The sequence below is a fragment of the Jaculus jaculus genome, chromosome 7 (assembly GCF_020740685.1).
Source record: "Jaculus jaculus isolate mJacJac1 chromosome 7, mJacJac1.mat.Y.cur, whole genome shotgun sequence".
Lineage (NCBI taxonomy): Eukaryota > Metazoa > Chordata > Mammalia > Rodentia > Dipodidae > Jaculus > Jaculus jaculus.
The window spans coordinates 69,293,953-69,315,662 of NC_059108.1; the positions used below are offsets into that span (position 1 = coordinate 69,293,953).

The following is a 21,710-nucleotide window of genomic DNA, read 5'->3' on the forward strand; positions in this document are numbered from 1 at the left end:
TTTTTTGTGTTAGCTTTTCCCCTCAGCACTCAACTCCTTGCCAGATCCACCTTCAATTGCCTTTGTGCCTGACTGGCCAGTAGCACACATCAACACCAAAAAAATGGCTTGTTTGACACTCCTACTGCTCCAAATTGCTGCTTCACAATCAAAGTTATACTCTACTTACAATTGTGTCAGAGTTACTGAGGCAGAATAATTGGTACCAATTTGCATTTTTTTCCTTGTCATTTCTATTATATAGTGTTCATCTGTCTCAATGAAAAGAAACAGGAACTGTTCTGAACATAAAAAAAATGAAAACTGACCCAATTTATTTATGAAGCAGAAACCCATGCCAAACAAAACTTAAAAATAAAAAAACTAACACCATTGCTTCTTAAACTTTTCAATAAAATAGAAAAAGAAGGAATCCTACCAAACTCCTTCTACAAAGCCAGCATCACCACAATACCAAAACCAGGCAAAGATAGAACAAAAAAAGAAAATTACAGAGCACTCTTCGTCATGAACATAGATGCAAAAGTTCTCAACAAAATATTGGCAAACAGATTATAAGAATATATCAGAAAGATCATTCACCCCAACCAAGTAGGCTTTATCCCTGAGATGCAGGGATGGCTATACATATGCAAATTGATAAATGTAATACATTATATAAATAGGTTGAAGGACAAAATCACATGGTCATCTCATTAGATACAGAAAAAGAATTCAACAAAATCCAACATCCCTTCATGATAAAAGTCCTACAGAGACATAACAGAAGGATCATATTTCAACATAATAAAGACTATCTATGACAAGCCTACAGCCAACAAAATATTAAATGGAGAAAAACATGAAGCTTTTCCACTAAAATTAGGAAGAAGACAAGGGTGTCCACTGTCCCCACTTTTATTTAATATAGTACTGGAAGTCTTAGCCATAGTAATAAGGCAAGAGGAACAAATAAAAGGGATACAAATTGGAAAGAAGAGATCAAGTTATCATTATTTGCAAATGGAATGATTCTATACGTAAAGGACCCTAAAAACTCTACCAGCAAACTGATAGAGCTGATAAACACCTATATCCATGTAGCAAGATACAAAATAAATGCACAGAAATCATTAGCATTCCTATATGCTAACAACAAACACACAGAGGATGAAATCAGAGAAGCTCTCCCATTCACAATTGCCTCAAAAAATAATAATAATAATGTGGTGGTTTGATTCAGGTGTCCCCCATAAACTTAGGTATTCTGAATGCTAGGTTCCCAGCTGATGGAGATTTGGGAATTAACGCCTCCTGAAGGGAGTGTATTGTTGGGGGTGGGCTTATGGGCTTTATAGCCAGTTTCCCCATGCCAGTGTTTGGCACACCCTCCTGTTGCTGTGGTCCACCTTCTGTTGGCCAGGGGGTGATGTCCACCCTCTGCTCATGCCATCGTTTTCCCCTGCCATCTTGGAGCTTCCCCAAAAGCCTGTAAGCCAAAATAAATCTCTTTTTCCCAGAACTGCTCTTGGTGATATCTACCAGCAATGCGAACCGGACTGCAACAAATAATAAATAAAGTGCCTTGGAATAAACCTAACTGTATTAGTCAGGGTTCTCTAGAGGAACAGAACTGCTAGAATGAATTATTTAAAAAGGGGACTTATTGGATAAACTTACAGTAGTCCAATAGCAGTTGCAGGCCCGAGAATCACTGAACCTGGTAGCTGCTCAGTCCTCCTGTCCAGAAGCCTCAGCAGTCCCGACCTGGCACTGCAGGTGGTGTGGGGAAGCCTGGCGGCTTCCTCAGGAGCTGCTGGGTTTCGATCCACGCGGGTCTTCAGTCCGCCCTGGTCTTCAATCCACGCTGGAAGATAGCGAGCAGCTCCGGCAGCCAAGTGGAAGGGAGGAAGGAAAGAAGGAACTCTTTTTACCCAAAGCTTCCTTATATCAAGTCCCCCTCTGAGCCGGGCCACCCACTCTAGGGGAAGGACTCACCCTGGGGGAAAGACTTCTTCCTTTAGTTGAGCCTTCCTAGAAGCAACTTGTGGATTATTAAACAGATCAAGTTGACAACACCTTAACTACCACAGTAACCAAGGAAGTGAAGGATCTCTACAATGAAAACTTTAAAACACTCAAGTTAGAAATTACAGAAGACACTAGGAAATCGAAAAACATCCCTTGTTCTTGGATCATAAGAATCAATATTGTGAAAATGGCAATCTTACCAAAAGCAATCTACATAGTTAATGCAATCCCCATCAAAATTCCAATGGCAGGCCAGCGGCACAGCTGGAAATGGCTCAGGGAGAAGTACTAGCCTGTATCCCACGCCAGCCAGGCTGAAGGGCAGGAGAAGGCCCGGAGTCGAAATCCAAAAGCAACTCAACTCCTCCCAACTGACAGCCAACTTTCAGTGGAGATGGTGGGGCCAGAGCTGTTGCTGGACTCCAACATCCGGCTCTGGGTGGTGCTGCGCATCATAATCATCACTTACTACATGGGCATGATTCGCCACTACGTGTCCATCCTGCTTCAGAGCGACAAGAAGCTCACCCAGGAACAAGTGTCTGACAGTCAAGTCCTAATTCAAAGCAGAGTCCTCCGGGAAAATGGAAAATATATTCCCAAACAGTCTTTCTTTTTTTTTTTAAATTTTTTAATTTTCATTAACATTTTCCATGATTATAAAAAAAAAATCCCATGGTAATTCCCTCCCTCCCCCCTGACACTTTCCCCTTTGAAATTCCATTCTCCATAATATTACCTCCCCATTTCAATCATTGTTCTTAGATATATACAATATCAACCTCTTAAGTACCCTCCTCCCTTCCTTTCTCTTCCATTTATGTCTCCTTTTTAACTTACTGGGCTCTGCTACTAAATATTTTCCTTCTCACGCAGAAGCCCAATCATCTGTAGCTAGGATCCACATATGAGAGAGAACATGTGGCACTTGGCTTTCTGGGCCTGGGTTACCTCACTTAGTATAATCCTTTCCAGGTCCATCCATTTTTCTGCAAATTTCATAACTTCATTTTTCTTTACCGCTGAGTAGAACTCCATTGTATAAATGTGCCACATCTTCATTATCCACTCATCAGTTGAGGAACATCTAGGCTGCTTCCATTTCCCAGCTATTATAAATTGAGCAGCAATAAACGTGGTTGAGCACGTACTTCTAAGGAAATGAGATGAGTCCTTAGGATATATGCCTAGGAGTGCTATAGCTGGGTCATATGGTAGATCAATCTTTAGCTGTTTTAGGAACCTCCACACTGTTTTCCACAATGGCTGGACCAGATTGCATTCCCACCAGCAGTGTAGAAGGGTTCCTCTTTTCCACATCCCCCCCAACATTTATGATCATTTGTTTTCATGATGGTGGCCAATCTGACAGGAGATGGAATCTCAATGTAGTTTTAATCTGCATTTCCCTGATGACTAGTGACGTAGAACATGTTTTTAGATGCTTATATGCCATTCGTATTTCTTCCTTTGAGAATGCTCTGTTTAGCTCCACAGCCCATTTTTTGATTGACTTGTTTGATTCCTTATTATTTAACTTTTTGAGTTCTTTGTATATCCTAGATATTAATCCACTATCAGATATATAGCTGGTGAAGATTTTTTCCCATTCTATATGTTGCCTCTTTGCTTTTTTCACTGTGTCCTTTGCAGTGCAAAATCTTTGTAATTTCATGAGGTCCCAGTGATTAATCTGTGGTTTTATTGCCTGAGCAATTGGGGTTGGATTCAGAAAGTCTTTGCCAAGACCAATATGTTGAAGGATTTCCTCTACTTTTTTCTCTAACAGTTTCAGAGTTTCAGGTCTGATGTTAAGGTCTTTAATCCATTTGGACTTAATTCTTGTGCATGGCAAGAGAGAAGAATCTATTTTCATCCTTCTGCAGATATATATCCAGTTTTCCCAACACCATTTGCTGAAGAGGCTGTCTTTTCTCCAATGAGTATTTTGGGCATTTTTATCGAATATCAGGTGGCTATAGCTACTTGGGCTTACATCTGGGTCCTCTGTTCTGTTCCATTGATCTACATGTCTGTTTTTGTGCCAGTACCAAGCTGTTTTTGTTACTATGGCTCTGAAGTATAGGTTAAAATCAGGTATGGTGGTACCACCAGCCTCATTTTTGTTGCTCAGTATTATTTTAGATATTTGAGGTTTTTTGTGATTCCAAATGAATTTTTGAATTGTTTTTTCTATTTCCATGAAGAATGCCTTTGGAAATTTGATAGGGATTGCATTAAATGTGTATATTGCTTTAGGTAAGATTGCCATTTTCACAATATTGACTCTTCCAATCCAGGAACAAGGGATGTTTCTCCACTTTCTAGTGTCTTCTGCAATTTCTCGCATGAGTGTTTTAAAGTTCTCATTGTAGAGATTCTTTATTTCCTTCCTTAGGTTTATTCCAAGGTAATTTTTTTTTTTTTGGATGCAATTGTGAATGGGAATGATTCTCTGATTTCATCCTCTGTGTGTTTGTTGTTAGCGTATATGAAGGCTACTGATTTCTGTGTATTTATTTTGTATCCTGCTACATGGCTGTAGGTTTTGATCAGCAGTAACAGTTTGCTAGTAGAGTCTTTAGGGTCCTTTATGTATAGAATCATGTCATCTGCAAATAATGATAACTTGATCTCTTCCTTTCCAATTTGTGTCCCTTTTATGTGTGTCTCTTGACTTATTGCTATGGCTAAGACTTCCAGAACTATATTAAATAAAAGTGGGGACAGTGGACACCCTTGTCTTGTTCCTGATTTTAGTGGAAAAGCTTCCAGTTTTTCCCCATTTAGTAATATGTTGGCTGTAGGCTTGTCATAAATAGCCTTTATTATATTGAGATATGTTCCTTCTATTCCCAGTCTCTGTAGGACTTTTATCGTGAAGGGATGTTGGATTTTGTCAACTGCTTTCTCTGCGTCTAATGAGATGATCATGTGATTTTTGTCCTTCAACCCATTTATATAATGTATTACATTCATAGATTTGCATATGTTGAACCATCCCTGCATCTCTGGGATAAAGCCTACTTGGTCAGGGTGAATGATCTTTTTGATATACTCTTGTATTCTGTTTGCCAATATTTTGTTGAGAATTTTTGCATCTATGTTAATGAGGGAGATTGGTCTATAATTTTCTTTTTTTTGCTCTAACTTTGCCTGGTTTTGGTATCAGGGTGATGCTGGCCTCATAGAAGGAGTTTGGTAGAATTCCTTCTTTTTCTATTTCCTGGAAAAGCTTAAGAAGCAATGGTGTTAGCTCTTCCTTAAAGCTCTGGTAAAATTCAGCAGTGAATCCATCTGGGCCTGGGCTTTTTTTAGTTGGGAGATTATTAGTAACTGTTCGGATCTCCATATTTGTTATAGGTCTATTTAAGTGATTAATCTCATTTTGATTTAATTTAGGTAGGTCATATAAATCAAGGAAATCATCTATTTCTTTCAGATTTTCATACTTTGTGGAATATATGCTTTTATAGTATGTCCCTATGATTTTTTGAATTTCTCTGGAATCTGTTGTGATGTTACCTTGTTCATCTCTGATTTTATTAATTTGTGTCTCTTCTCTCTTTCTTTTGGTCATATTTGCTAAGAGTTTATCAATCTTGTTTATCCTTTCAAAGAACCAACTCTTTGTTTCATTAATTCTGTGGATTTTTTTTTCTATTTCATTAATTTCTGCCCTAATCTTTATTATTTCTTCCCCAAACAGTCTTTCTTGACACAAAAATATTATTTCAATAACCCAGAGGATGGATTTTTCAGGAAAACCAAAAGGAGGGCTGTGCCTCCTTCTCCTATGACTGATCCCACTATGCTTCACAGACATGATGAAAGGGAATGTAATGAACGTCCTCCCTATGATTCTCATTGGTGGATGGATCAACATGACATTTTCAGGCTTTGTCACAACCAAGGTTCCATTTGCACTGACACTCCATTTTAAGCCTATGCTGCAGCAAGGAATAGAACTACTCACATTAGATGCATCCTGGGTGAGTTCTGCATCCTGGTACTTCCTCAAAGTATTTGGGCTTTGGAGCATTTACTCTCTAATTCTGGACCAAGATAATGCTGCCGACCGGTCACGGGTGATGCAGGAGCAGATGACGGGAGCATCCATGGCCATGCCTGCAGACACCAACAAAGCTTTCAAGACAGAGTGGGAAGCTTTGGAGCTGACAGATCACCAGTGGGCACTAGATGTTGAAGACCTGCACTTGGAAGGCATGTTCAAAAAGGAACTTCAGACCTCTATCTTTTGAGTACTGAGCAGGGATTAGTGGTGTCAGAACTTGAGTAGTGCTTAACCTTGTAACTTTCGCTGGAGCCTGAGCCTCTGAGAATAAAAGGGAGGGTGCAAGGGCTGGCGGGCGTGCAGCAAGGCTCATTCTTGTGTGAGCTGGGTGCCCCTTACTGTTGGAAACTAGAGGAAAGAAGAGTGTGCTGGCTGACGTGCTGCCTAAAGTGTTGTGTGTTCACATTCTGGTGACTAGTAATGGAAGTCAAAAAGGGGGATACTCAAGCTACAGTAATATATCAAAACTTAGCAAACACTCAGTCTGAAAGAAGCATTGTCAGTTATACTTAGTTATTATCATGTTTGTCAGCCTGACTTCTAACCACAGTAAACTCCTGTTTGCTTAGGATCCCAACATCCTGCATTTTACCTTTCATTTCCTGTTAGTCTTTTTAAACTTTCTTTACAGAAGTAATACATTTTTGCTACTGAAAACTTAGAAACGATGGATGAACAACACATCTCCCTGTACTGTTCATTTTGAACCTACAGAATGACAAAGAGCCAGTGTATACCAACCTTACTGAAATAAACTCTTTTCAGAGTGAATACCCAGGGCCAGGACAGACTCAGCAAACCTTTCATATGTCTTGCTGTTGTCCATTGAAAATCGGTGACCCTGAGGCACTGCCAGACTTTCAAGTGTCTTTGGGATCATCAGAGACAGGTGACATACTACAAGTTCTTGATCTGAACTTCAGAAAATATCAAATCCATTGGCCAATCAATGGTGCTGTACTGTAAGTGGCTATTCACTTGAATGAATGGCCTCATTTCCCAGTTCCTCTGGACAGGAGAGAGTTTACATATCACTGTAAGAGGGAGAGAGGGCAGCTGCTGGGAGATACATAGATCAGGATGTCCAAGAGGACTCTCTAGATGAGCGACCCCAGGGAAGTGTCAGGGTGCCATTTCTGTACCAAGAAGTGAATGTAATTTGCATGTTGAGCACTGTAATCAAGAACAAGCAACTCCTGACTCTACTAATTAAACAATCCTGTTTTCTCTTAAAAAAAAAAAAATTCCAGGGCTGGAGAGATGTCTTAGCGGTTAAGTGCTTGCCTGTGAAGCCTAAGGACCCCGGTTCGAGGCTCGGTTCCCCAGGACCCATGTTAGCCAGATGCACAAGGGGGCGCACGCGTCTGGAGTTCGTTTGCAGTGGCTGGAAACCCTGGTGCGCCCATTCTCTCTCTCTCCCTCTATCTGTCTTTCTCTCTATGTCTGTCGCTCTCAAGTAAATAAATAAAAAATGAACAAAAAAAATTAAAAAAAAATTCCAATGGCATTCTTCATGGAAATAGAAAAAAAAAATCCAAAAATTCATTTGGAATCACAGAAAATTGCGAATATCTAAAACAATACTGAGCAACAAAAATAAGACTGCAGAGCTGGGCCTGGTGGTGCATGCCTTTAATCCCAGCACTCGGGAGGCAGAGGTAGGAGGATCATGGAGAGTTCAAAGCCACCCTGAAACTACATAGTGAATTCCAGGTCAGCCTGGGCCAGAGTGAGACCCTACCTTAGAAAAACAAAAAATAATAATAATGCTGGTGGTATCACCAAACCTGATTTTAACCTATACTACTGAGCCATAGTAACAAAAACAGCATGGTACTGGCACAAAAGCAGACATGTAGATCAATGGAACAGCATAGAGGACCCAGATGTAAGTCCAGGTAGCTATAGCCACCTGATATTTGATAAAAAAAAATGGCAAAAATACTCATTGGAGAAAAGACAGCCTCTTCAGCAAATGGTGCTGGGAAAACTGGATATGTATCTGTAGAAGGATGAAAATAGATTCTTCTCCTTCTCCATGCACAAGAATTAAGACCAAATGGATTAAAGACCTTAACATCAGACCTGAAACTCTGAAACATCTAGAGGAAAAAGTAGGGAAAACCCTTCAACATATTGGTCTTGGCAAAGACTTTCTGAATATAACCCCAATTGCTCAGGTAATAAAACCACAGATTAACCACTGGGACCTCATAAACTTACAAAGATTTTTGTACAGCAAAGGACACAGTGAATCAAGCAAAGAGGCAACCTACAGAATGGGGAAAAATCTTTGTCAGCTATACATCTGATGAAGGATTAATATCTACGATATACAAAGAACTCAAAAAATTAAATAATAAAAAATCAAACAACTCAATTTAAAAATGAGCTATGGAACTAAAAAGAGAGTTCTCAAAAGAAGAAATGCAGATGACATACAAGCATCTAAAAAAACTGTTCTACATCCCTAGTCATCAGGGAAATGCAGATTAAAACTACGTTGAGATTCCTTCTCACTCCTGTCAGATTGGCTACCATCATGAAAACAAATGACCATAAATGCTGGATGTAGAAAAAGAGGAACTCTTCTACACTGTTGGTGGGAATGTAATCTGTTCCAGCCATTATGGAAATCAGTGTGGAGGTTCATAAGACAGCTAAAAATAGGTCTAACATATGACCCAGCTATAGCACTCCTAGGCATATATCCTAAGGACTCATCTCATTACCTTAGAGATACTTGCTCAACCATGTTTATTGCCACTCAAGTCACAATAGCTGGGAAATGGAACCAGCCTAGATGTCCCTCATCTGATGAATGGATAATGAAGATATGGCACATTTATACAATGGAGTTCTACTTAGCGGTAAAGAAGAATAAAGTGATGAAATTTGCAGGAAAATAGATGGGTCTGGAAAGGATTATACTAAGTGAGGTAACCAGGCCCAGAAAGCCAAATGCTGCATGTTCTCTTTCATATGTGGATCCTAGCTATAGATGACTGGACTTCTGTGTGAGTAGGAAGAAAAGTCAGTAGCAGTAGCAAAGGCAGGTAATCTAGAAAAGAGATATGAATGGAAGAGAACAGAAGGGAGGGTGGTACTTAATAGAATGGTATTGTATATAAGTGAGTAGAAGAATAGATTAATGGAGGTGAAAAGACCCAAGTAAGGTCAGGCGAAGAGACTGAGTAAAGGAAAGGTGGAGGGAGGACTAATCAAAATCTAAGAAGATATAAGTAAATCATATGGAAACCTACTTTTCTGGACAATGGAACACTCAGGAGACATAGATTGTTGCTAGAAAATTTTCAGTGCCAGGGATGGGATACCTTTCAGTGAGCTGTTGGTCAGGGAGGTCCCTGATGTCCCAAAACATTATAGGCCATTGCCGAGGCTCTTGGTTTCCCACCATAAATAGATGGTAAGACCCTATTGCTGAAGACTGCACATACTTGAGCTGCAAAGCCACTGAGAAATCCTGCTGGAACTGAACTGATAACCTTCTCCATGTAGACCAGCTAACAGAAAGCTGGAAGAAGCAATTCTGCATGCAGTTCAATGGTAGAAAGATAAACCACCAGGGAAGATATCCAACAGTGGACACTCCAAGCCTTATATTTTGTCAGCCAAGCCAAATGAGCCAACAGGTGAAATAGTAACATGTCTGTCATGGTGGAAACCAACTGCCCTCAAATTGGACTGGATGCCTGCTCCATGAGAGGAAATACATTCCTGATACTGAAAACTTAAAACAGGGACAGTCATGAGCCCTAGGGGTGTAATGTCTGCTAATATCTGGATAGATGTATATACTATGCTTATCAAACTTCCAGTAGGTACTTCTGTTAATGTTCACACCTATATATTAATTCTGCTCTCACTTTTGGTAAAGAACCTTCCCTTTTCAGATGGCAGTGACCTTGGGATGACTCAGAAGGCATCATGGTGCTGGAAAGAAGTGAAAGGAGTGCTCAGCACTGCAATATCTCTATGACACCTTCCAAGGCTCCGGGTCTATTGTGGAAGAGGTGGCAGAAGGTAGGACTCTTTATGACATGCTCCCCCCAGACACAAAATGGCCTGGATATCCATGACCTCGCAGTGCCTGACACTACCTACACAAGACCATCATAATTGGAGGAAAAGATCATGACATCAAAATAAAAGAGAGGCTGATTGAGAGGGGGAGGGGATATGATGGAGAATGGAGTTTCAAAGGAGAAAGTGGGAGGAGGGAGGGCATTACCGTGGTATATTGTTTACAAACATGAAAGTTGTTAATAACAAAATAAAAGTAAGCCAGGCATGGTGGTGCATGCCTTTAATCCCAGCACTCAGGAGGCAGAGGTAGGAGGATTGCTGTGAGCTTGAGGCCACCCTGAGACTCCATAGTGAATTCCAGGTCAGGCTGGGCTAGAGTGAGACCCTCCCTCAAAAAACCAAAAACAAATAAATAAATTAAATTAAAAAGCACACCCCAAAAGATATAGATCCATCTCACTATGGATATTAATGTTAAAAATTCCTAAATATTTAGAATTAATTTAAAAATTAAAATATTGCTGAGTGTGGTGGTACATGCCTTTAATCCCAGCTCTTGGGAGGTAGAGCTTGTCATCACCGAGATGAACTTCCAGACCAGGCACAGTTATGGAGAGCGGATTTATTGAAGCTTACAGATCCAGGGGAAGTTCCAAATGGCAGAGAAAGCTGCCTCCCATTCAAAGGACCAAGCAGAGAGAGAGAAACTCCAAGCCAAATACCCAAAAGCTACACCACACAGAAGCACACTTAGGAATTCCAGGCAGAACTCAGGCACTATACATATCTTTAGACTGGAATTTCAAATGCACCTATACACCATAAGGGTTGGACCCTAGGATCCACCCAGTGACATCTCCTCCACCCAGGCGGCTGAAGATCTATATTAAAAACTGTAATAAAACCCTGAATGTATTGGGGGCCATTCATTTAAACCACCATACAGAGTTAGGAGGATCACAGTGAGTTCAAGGTCACCCTGAGACTACAGAGTGAATTCTAGGTCAGTCTGGACTAGAGTGAGACCCTACTGTGACAAGACCTAAACTGGAGAAGGACATAAGTGACTCCATATTGTGAACTTACACAAGGAAGTTCAGCTTAGCAGGTACCTTAGGATATGGTGTCACCTTCACTCATTCTTTATGTTTGGCTTGCTTTAACACAATGGGTTAACACAAGACCAAAATATTTTTCTCCATAAATTGCTAAATTCAATCTTTAGGTTCTGTATTAAGAGCTACTTGCTTGCAGTTATAGGAGAGGGAAAAATGCAGGGAGGGGAGATTCTGGAAAAGTTTCTGTTTTATTCTAAAATCAACTGAAATTAACTCTTGGTTTATTAATTTTATGATTACAGAACTGTCAAACTAAGATGTGCAATCTTATGGATTTCTCCTAAAAAAAAAAAAAAAAAAAAAAGAGCCCTGAAATATAGCCTGGTACAGCATTCAGGTTGTCAAGACCTGGATGTAACCGCCAGTCTGCTAATAAAGATTCCTTTTCTGCCAGGCATGGTGGTGCACACCTTTAATCCCAGCACTTAGGAGGCAGAGGTAGTAGGATCAATGTGAGTTCAAGGCCACCCTGAGATTATGTAGTAAATTCCAGGTCAGCCTGAGCTCTACCTGGAAAAACCAAAAAAAAAAAAAAAAAAAAGATTCCTTTTCTACTACTTGGTGTCTGTGTGGTCTTCCCTGGGGGTTCTCACCACAACACTACCTCAAAAAATAAATATACAATAAAAGTGGGGAGAGACTGGGATGTAGTCAATTGGTAGTGTGTAGGAAATCCTGGGTTCTATCCAAGCATAAACTTGGTGTAATGGTGCATACACGTAACCCCAGCATTGAGGAGATGGAGGCAGGAGGACCGGAGTTCTGGGTCATCCTTATCTAAATAGCAAATTCAAAGTCAGCTGGGGGTACATAAGACCCTATATAAAAAAAAATAGGGGCTGGAGAGATGGCTTAGCAGTTAAGGTGTTTGCCTGCCAAGCCAAAGGACCCAGATTTGATTCCCCAGTACCCACATAAGCCAGATGCACAAGGGGCACATGCATCTGGAGTTCCTTTGCAGTGGCTACAGGCCCTGGTGTGCCCATTCTCTCTGTGTCTGTCTCTCTTCTGTCTATCTCTCTCTCTCTCTCTCTGCTTGCAAGTAAAGAAATAAAAATAAATTTAAAAAAATTACCTGAGTGTGATGGTGCACACCCTTAATCCCAGCACTCTGGAGGCAGAGGTAGGAGGATCACCATGTGTTTGACTGAAAATACAGAGTAAATTCCCAGTCAATTGGACTAGAGTGAGACCCTACCTCAAAAAAAAATTTTGTTGTTGTTGTTGTTGTTTAAAATAGGCTGGGGGGCTAGAGAGATGGCTTAGTGATTAAGGTACTTGCCTGTGAGGCCTAAGAACTTCTGTTCGAATCACCAGGTCCCACATAAGCCAGATGCACAGTGATGCAAGCACACAATGTTGCACATGTGCGCAAGAGGGCACATGCGTCTGGAGTCCGTTTGAAGTGGCTGGAGGCCCTGGCATGCCCATTCTCTCTCCCTTTCTCTCTTTGCCTCTTTCTCTATTTCTCTCTCAAATAAATAGTATAATAGGCCAGGTTTGGTGGTACCCACCTATAATCCCACCACCTGGGAAGTAGAAGCAGGAGGATCAGTGGTTTAAGGCAAGTTCATGGCCTGGTCATGAGACCTGGTCTCAACAACAACAAAAATAATAAAAATGAAAAGGGCCAGAGAGGGCTGGAGAGATGGCTTAGTAGTTAAGGTGCATACCTGTGAAGCCTAAGGATCCAAGTTTGATTCTCCAGGTCCCACATAAGCCAGATGCACATGGTAGCACTTACATCTGGAGTTTGTTTGTAGTGGCTAAAGGTCTGGCATGCCCATTCTCATTCTCTCTGTCCTTCTTTCTCTTTCCTCCTCTCTCTGTCTCTAATCAATCAATAAATAAATAAAAATAAATCTTTAAAAAATGGGCTAGAAAGATTGTTCAGTGGTTAGGGCACTTGCCTGCAAAACCTAAGGACCCAGGTTTGATTTTCCAGTACCCACATAATGCCAGATGCACAAGGTGGCTCATGTAACTAGAGTTCATTTACAGTGGTTAGAGGCTCTGGCACACCCAGTGTCTCTTTCTCTCTTTATAATTTTATTTATTTATTTGAGAGAATGAGAAAGAGGCAGAGAGAGAGAATGGGCACACCAGGGCCTCCAGCCACTGCAAGCGAACTCCAGGCACATGTACCACCTTGTACATCTGGCTTATGTGGGTCCTGGAGACTTGATCGAAGGTCCTTTGGTTTTGCAGGCAAATGCTTAACCACTAAGTGATCTCTCTAGCCCTTTCTTTAGAAGTCCAGTGCTCTATCCATTGCACTACAGAGCCTTTCTCTCTCTTTAAATACATAAATAACACTTTAAAAATATCAAGTCGGAGCTGGGTGTGACAGCTCACACCTTTAATCCCAGCACTCGGGAGGTAGAGGTAGGAGGATTGCCAAGAATTCGAGGCCAACCAAAGAATAATGTGAATTCCAGGTCAGCCTGGGCTTGTGTGAAACCCTACCTCAAAAAAGGAAAAAAAAAAAAAAAATCAAGCTGAGTGTGGTGGACATACCTTTAATCTTAGCTCTCAGGAGGCAGAGGTAGGCGAATCTCAGTGAGTTTGAGGCCAGCCTGAGACTACATAGTGAATTCCAGGTCAGCATGAACTAGAGTGAGACCCTACCTCAAACCATCACCACCCCAAAAAAAATCAGCCAGGCGTGGTGGCACATCTTTAATCTCAGCACTCAGGAGGCTGAGGTAGGAGGATCATTGAGTTTGAAGCCACCCTGTAGTCTCAGGCTGGCCAATCTTGAACACAAAAAGCCCGGGGGTCGGGGGTGTCTGGAGATGCAGCATAACACTTAAGGCACTTGCATACAGAGCCAAAGGATCAAGTTCGTTTGCAGTGGCTAGAGGCCTTGAGTCACCCATTCTCTCCCCTCTCTCCTCTCTCTCTCTCTTTCTGCTTCTTTTTCTCTCTCTCTTAAATAAATATATAAGAAAGAAGAAATGCAAGCCAAAATAAATCCTTTCCTCCCATCAGCTGCTTTTGGGTGCTACTCACTCCCAGGAATACACAGGAATAGTGTAGCATGACTATAGCCCAGCTTTTGGGAGATGTACACAAGAAGACAGGAGTTCAAGGCTCTGTAGCTTCAGCTACATAGTGACTTTGGGGCCAGCCTGCACTACATAATTTCCTGATTCATTAAAACAAAAACAAAACCAAAAAAATTTGCCAGGTGTGGTGGCACACGCCTTTAATCCCAGCACTTGGGAGGCAGAGGTAGGAGGATCACCTTGAGTTCAAGGCCACCCCGAGAATACATAGTGAATTCCAGGTCAGCCTGGGCTAGAGACCCTACCTCAAAAAAAAAAGAAAAAGAATTGTAAAGTAACCTTCAACTTGCATAGCTATTGTAACTAGTATTTTCCCCATTTATCTCTCCAGTTGTAAAAGTAACACCATTATAAAATAGTGGGCTGAAGAAATGGCTTAGTGGTTAAAGTGTTTGCCTGCAAAGCCTAAGGACCCATGTTTGGCTCTCCAGGTCCCACATAAGCCTGATGAACAAGGTGAAGCTAGGGTGCAAGGTCACACATGCACACAAGGTGGTGCACACATCTAGAGTTTGATTATAATGGCTGAGGCCCAGGCACACAAATTCTCTCTCTCATTAAATAAAATGAATAATTAGCTGTACACTACCAAAATATATAAAGAACTTGTATGAAATTATAAAACTTTCCTGAAAGCCAAGTATGGTGGCACAGACAGGCCTTTAATCCTAGCATTTAGAAGGCAGAGGTAGGGCTGGAGAGATGGCTTAGCGGTTAAGCGCTTGCCTGTGAAGCCTAAGGACCCCGGTTCAAGGCTCTATTCCCCAGGACCCACGTTAGCCAGATGCACAAGGGGGCGCACGCATCTGGAGTTCGTTTGCAGTGGCTGGGAGCCCTGGCACGCTCACTCTCTCTCTATCTGTGTCTCTCCCTCTCTCTCCCTCTGTCACTCTCAAATAAACAAATAAAAATGAACAAAAAATATTTTTTTTTTTTAAAAAAAAGAAGGCAGAGGTAGAAAAACTGAGCTCCAGGCCAATCTGAGACTACGTAGTGAAATCCAGGTCAGCCTGGGCTAGAACAAGACCCTACCTCAAAAAAAAAAAAAAAAATTCTGGGCATGGTGATGCACACCTTTAATGCCAGCACTTAGGAGACAGAGATAGGAGGATCACCATGATTTCAAGGCCACCCTGAGACTACAGAGTGAATTTTACAACAGCCTGGGCTAGTGAGACCCCACCTTAAAAAACCAAAAACAAAACAAAAAATTTTCCTGAAAGATCTCAAATATATATATCTTATTTGCAAAGAGAGAGAGAGAATGAAGGGGTACCAAGGTCTCTAGCCACTGCAATTGAAATGCATGCACCACGTTGTGTAGCTGGCTTTATGTGGATCCTGAGGATTTGAAGTCAGGTTGTTAAGCATTGCAGGTAAGCACCTTAACTGCTGAGCCATCTCTCCAGCCCTCCTCCCTCCTCCTCCTCCTGTTTTGTTTCGTTTCATTTTGTTTTTTGAGGTAGGGTCTTGCTCTAGCTCAGGCTGACCTGGAATTCACTATGTAGTCTCAGGGTGGCCTTGCACTCATGGCGATCCTCCTACCTCTGCCTCCCAGGTGCTAGAATTAAAGGCATGTGCCACCACACCAGACTCAATTATTTTTATTTATTTATAAGCCAAGAGAGAGAGTAAGAAACAAAACAAAACAAAACACAACAAAAAACAATAAAAACAGAATCAAGCTGGTCATAGTGGCCCACACCTTTAATCCCAGCACTCAGGAGGCAGAGGTAGGAGGATTCCCATCTGGCTTTATTTGGGTACTTGAGAATTGAACCTAGGCTTTCCAATCAAGCACTTTAACTGCTGAAGTATCTCTCCAGCCCAAAGATCTCAATTTTTTGTTGTTGTTGTTGTTTGTTTGTTTTGTTTTTCCATGTAGGGTCTCATTCTGGACTAGACTGACCTGGAATTCACTATATAGTCACAGGGTGGCCTTGAACTCATGGTGATTCTCCTACCTCTGCCTCCCAAGTGCTGGGATTAAAGGCATGCACCACCACACCTGGCTAGGTCTCAATTCTTGACCAATTAATTTCTCTCTTTTCAACATTCAATCACAATTCTAATGGAATCTTTTTTTTTTTTCTTTTTTATGAGAGAGAAAGAGAATTAGTACTCCAGGGCCTCCAGCCATTGTAATCAAACTCCAGACACATGTGCCACCTTGTGCTTTCATCACCTTGTGTGTCTGATTTATGTAGGATCTGAAGAGTCAAACATGGGTCCTTAGGCTTTGCAGGCAAATAACCTCTAAGCCATCTCTCCAGCCCTGGAATTTTTCCTTTTCTCTCTTTTTTCAAAGATTTGTTTTCAGTTTTTTATTAGAGACAAGAGAAGGAGAGAGAGTGTGTGAGGATGGGCATGCCAGGGCCTCCAGCCACTGCAAATGAACTTCAGACATATGTGCCACCATGTACACCTGGCTTACATGGGACTGGGAAAATCAAACCTGGGTCATTAGGCTTCGGAGGCAAGTGCCTTAACTGCTAAGCCATCTCTCCAGCCCCTTGGAATCTTTTCTTATACATATTTAAAAAAAAAAAAAAAAAACTTCAGTGTTCAATGGTGGTTAAAAAAAAAGAATCCAGGCATGGTGGCACACACTTTTAATCCTAGCACTTAAGAGGCAGAGGTAGGAATAATTGCTGTGAGTTTGAGGCCATCCTGGGGCTACAGAGTTCCATGTCAGACTAGGCTAGAGTGATACCTTTCCTGGAAAAAAATAAGACAAGAAAGCAAAACAAACTGAAAGAAAGAAGAGCTGGGCTAAAGTGGCGTATACCTGTAACTGCTGTACTCAATAGGGGTAGATAAGGCAGCCTAGGGTACATGAAACCTCATTTCAACATCTCCACCCCAAAAAAGGAGAGAGAAGAAACAACACAGAAATCCTTTTATATTTTAGCTCCTTTTAAAAATGAATATATTTTAAAATATTGTAATTGTAGTTCATGTAAGAATGAGCAGACAAAGAAGAAGAAGAGGAGGAGGAGAAATAAAATAAAAGTAGAGCCAGGCATGGTGGTGCACACCTTTAGTCTCAGCACTTGGGAGGCAGAGGTAGGAGGATCTTCACAAGTTCGAGGCCACCCTAAGATGATACAGCGAATTCATGAAACAAAAAATAAATAAATAAATAAAAATAAACCGAGTATTGTGGCGCACACCTTTAATCCCAGCACTCAGGAGGCAGAGGTAGGAGGATTGTTGCAAGTTTGAAGCCAACCTGAGACTACATAGTGAATTTTAGGTCAGCCTGGCCTAGAGTGAGACCCTACCATGAAAAACCAAAAATAAAATAAAAAATTTTGTGGGGGTGGGGAGGGAGGGAATTACCATGGGATATATTTTATAATCATGGAAAATGTTAATAAAAATTAAAATAAAAAAAATTTTAAAAAGAGATAAGAGGCCCTGTGCCGGGCCGCGTCGGTGTCGGCGGCCGTCAGCGCCCTCGCTCCGGCCTCGGCTCGGTGGCCCTGGGCAAGGGCTCCGTCCGCGCCGCGGTGCGGGCCCTGGAGAGCCGGGCGCCGTCCCCATCTCCCAGAACGAGGGCAGCGCGGCGCAGCGCTCCGCACCCTCCCGGAGCGTGCGGGAATAAGCCGGAAATGGCCGACGAGGCGTTGTTTTTGCTTCTCCACAACAAGATGGTGTCAGGAGTGTACCAGTCCGCGGAGCAGGGCGAGGTGGAAAATGGTCGATGCATTACTAAGCTGGAAAACATGGGATTTCGAGTGAGACAAGGATTGATAGAAAGGTTTACAAAAGATACTGCAAGGTTCAAGGATGAGTTAGACATTTAGAGAGTTAGAGATTTTTGGACTACAGTATTCAAGAAACAAATTGACAATCTAAGGACAAACCATCAAGGCATCTATGTACTTCAGGACAACAAATTTCAACTACTTACTCAGATGTCTTCAGGAAAACAGTATTTAGAACATGCATCAAAGTATCTAGCATTTACATGTGGCCTAATCAGAGGTGGCTTGTCAAATTTGGGGATAAAAAGTATTGTAACAGCTGAAGTGTCTTCAATGCCAGCATGCAAATTTCAGGTGATGATACAGAAGCTATAGAAGATACTGAAATGCAAGGCTTCCACAGTGTAAAGAGATAAATTATTCCTATATAAAGTGTTTCAAGTAATGATTTAATTACATTGTTGCTGATTTGTTCAGAAGCAAGGGTGCTTTTTATTTGTTTAACCCAGACTAAGTCAAAGCAGATAAAGGGCCACTATACCATGACATAAACTTTGCTGCAACTTCAAAATGACACCAAGATCTAAGACTGTTTTAAACATTTTTATTTCCTTAGAGTGCTGGTTATTTAATCATGGACAGAGAAGTACAACTCAGGATTTGTTGAATTAGCAAAAAGAAAGATGTACACCAATCAGAATCATTTGTGTAAGGATGACCAAGATGCATTAGCTTGACTTTTTTTTTTAATATTTTTTATTTATTTGCAAGCAGAGAGACATACGGAGAGGCAGAAAGTCAGAGAGAATGGGGCACACCAGTGCTTCTTGCTACTGCAAATGAACTACAAATGTATGAACAACTTTTTGCATTTGATTTTACCTGGGTACTGGGGAATGGAACCTGAGCCATAAGGCTTTGTAAGCAAGCACCTTTGAACACTGAGCCATTTCTGTAGCCCTGTTTTAGTGATTTTTAAAAAGCAAGCCAAGGTAGGTGTGGTGGTACACATTTTTAATCTCAGCACTCAAGATGCCAAGAATTCCCATGAGTTTGAGGCCACCCAGAGACTACATAGTGAATTCCAGGTCGGCCTGGGCTAGAACGAGACCCTATCTTGGGGGTAAAAAGCCAACATGCTTAACTTAGATTTTTTTTTTTTTAAACTTTATTTGAGAGACTGAAAAAGAATGAGTGGGCATGCCAGGAGGCCTCCAGTCACTACAAACAAACTGCAGAAGCATGTGCCACCTTGTCCATCTGGCTTACATGGGTCCTGGGAAATTGAACCTGGGTCCTTAGGTTTGCAGGCAAGCACCTCAACCACTAAGCCATTTCTCCAGCCTGAGTAAGCTTAATTTCATTGTGTTGCTTATAATTTCTTTCTTTAAAAAAGATTTTTTTTTTTTTGCTTATTTTTAATTTATTTATTTGAGAGTGACAGACAGAAAGACGCAGAGAGAGAGAGAGAGAATGGGCCCGTCAGGGCCTCCAGCCACTGCAAAATCTAGATGTATGTGCCACCTTGTGCATCTGGCTTACGTGGGTACTGGGGAATTGAGCCTTGAACTGGGGTCATTAGGCTTCACAGGCAAGTGCTTAACTGCTAACCCATCTCTCCAGCCCCTATAATTTATTTCTTTTGAGAGAACGTTTATGCTTATATAAGAATTTCATTTATACATTGTATATACATGTACATACATATAAATACATATGTAAATTTTTAAAAAAGGCAAACTAGTAATTCAGAAATGAACTAACTGTATGTGTATACATATGTATAATTAAATATATGTGTTTATTTGTAATAATACCTAGTGTAAGTTTCATGAACTACCACACACAACCACTCTGAGGTAGCAAAAGATCTGCAGGGCTGTCTCACAGGAAGAGAGAAAAACCACCAGTTTGGGTTTTTATAGAGTTTTTTCCTTTGGAAGGGGTGTACAGAGAACAAAGAACTGAATAATTCAAGGGAGAGCAGAGAACAAACAGAGAAGCTAATTAATCTTGGGGACAGAAACCAAATGGAGGAGGTAATCATAGGATGAGTTGCCATCCCAAGAGGATTCAGGTTGTCTCTAAAATGATTTCGGCAGGAAAACTATGGATGAGGACATTGTTAGGTCAGGGGAATAAGGGTTAGGCAATATAAACATATGAAATTGCATCAGTTAAGCTGCTGTTGTTCTCTTCTTTCATCTAAATTCCATCTGGGGACTCTTGTCCTACCTAACATTCCATCATTTTGTTAAGGACAAGGGGCATGGTCATTTCTTAATACTGCTTCCTGGTGTGAGAGGGCGTGGTCAGGTGTTTCGGGGCATGTTGGTGTCAGCAGCTGACAAGTCCCTTCAAAGCAGGCGATGAGGTGTCGAGTTTGTGGAGGCTAAAAGTTGGTACTGAGTGGAAGAGGAATAGGTTAACAAAAGTTGGTTGAGGGCTGCAGAGATGGCTTAGGGGTTAAGATTTTGCCTGTGAAGCCTAAGGACTGCAGTTCGAGGCTCGATTCTCCAGGACCCATGTTAGCCAGATGCACAAGGGGGCCCACACATCTGGAGTTTGCATCTGGAGTTCGTTTGCAGTGGCCAGAGGCCTGGGGCGCCCATTCTCTGTCTTTATCTGCCTCTTTCTCTCTCTGGGTTTGTCACTTTCAAATAAATAAATAAAAATAAACAAAAAAAAATTTTTAAGTTGGTTGAATGATGTGTGAGATTATGGTTTTGGATGCATTTCCAAAGAGAAGGACCTATCAAGAGCAAAAGAAATATCCCCATTAATGGCCTGAGTAATGGTAATATCCAAGGCCAAATAATTTCAAATATACACCATGGTCCTGAGGACAGTGGGACTTCAGGATAGAGTCTATTGGCTAGAATGTGAAGCTTTTTTTTTAATCTCTAATTCTACTTTACCCAATTAGTTTATATAAGAGCAACATTCCTTGTTTAGGAAGAGACAGGTTCTTCTCTTTTTGGCTGTGATGCTGTTGAGGGCTTTACAGTTCTGAAGGACTTCTGATATCAATGAGGTGAGCTGCTGCTGTAGCAGGTGAAGGGCCATAGCAGAATCCTTAATAGCTGTACTCAGTTCTGTGGAAAGCTATTGATAAGAAATTAGGCTGTGTCCCAGCCCCTTCTCCTGATGTGATAGTTGAGGTGTTGAGTGTGTTGGAAAAGACAGTAGGATAGTTCACCCTCTCTACAGAGGGTGAGGTTAGGTAGCAAAATGACAGGGATTCAGGGACCTGTTTTATGGGGGAGATGCAAGTGTGCAGGGCAGAGTCACACCAGAAGTAAATCCCTGCAGGTAGAATGTGATTGCTAGGGAGAGAGAGAGATGTTTGAGAGAAATGTTTTTTTTTTAATGTCCCTGGCCAGCTCTTAGAAGTGTCATTATGCCAGCAGTCAAGACCTGAAGGAGAGAGAGGAACAGAAAAAGAATAACTGGGTTCCCAGGGATAAATGGAGCCTAAAGTGGAGGTGACATTGAATAGGGGTATTGCAGTAATAAGAAGCTGTTAAACATGGAAAATGCTAATAAAAACTAAAAATTTAAAAAAAAAAAAAGAAAAGAAAAGCTGTTAAAGAGAGGCAGGCACAAAGAAAGCAGGCAGTATGGTTTACTGAATTGAGCCGGTTGAGCAGGGAAAGTGAGGAATTTAGGATAGACATCCAAG

The 21,710-nt window shown here is 41.3% G+C and overlaps 2 pseudogenes; both read left to right on the forward strand.

Moving 5' to 3' along the window:
* The first annotated feature begins 2,404 nt into the window (after positions 1-2,404).
* On the forward strand, positions 2,405-6,277 carry LOC123462234 (annotated as a pseudogene).
* Positions 6,278-17,891: 11,614 nt separating this feature from the next.
* Positions 17,892-18,481, forward strand: LOC105944486 (annotated as a pseudogene).
* Positions 18,482-21,710: the final 3,229 nt, after the last annotated feature.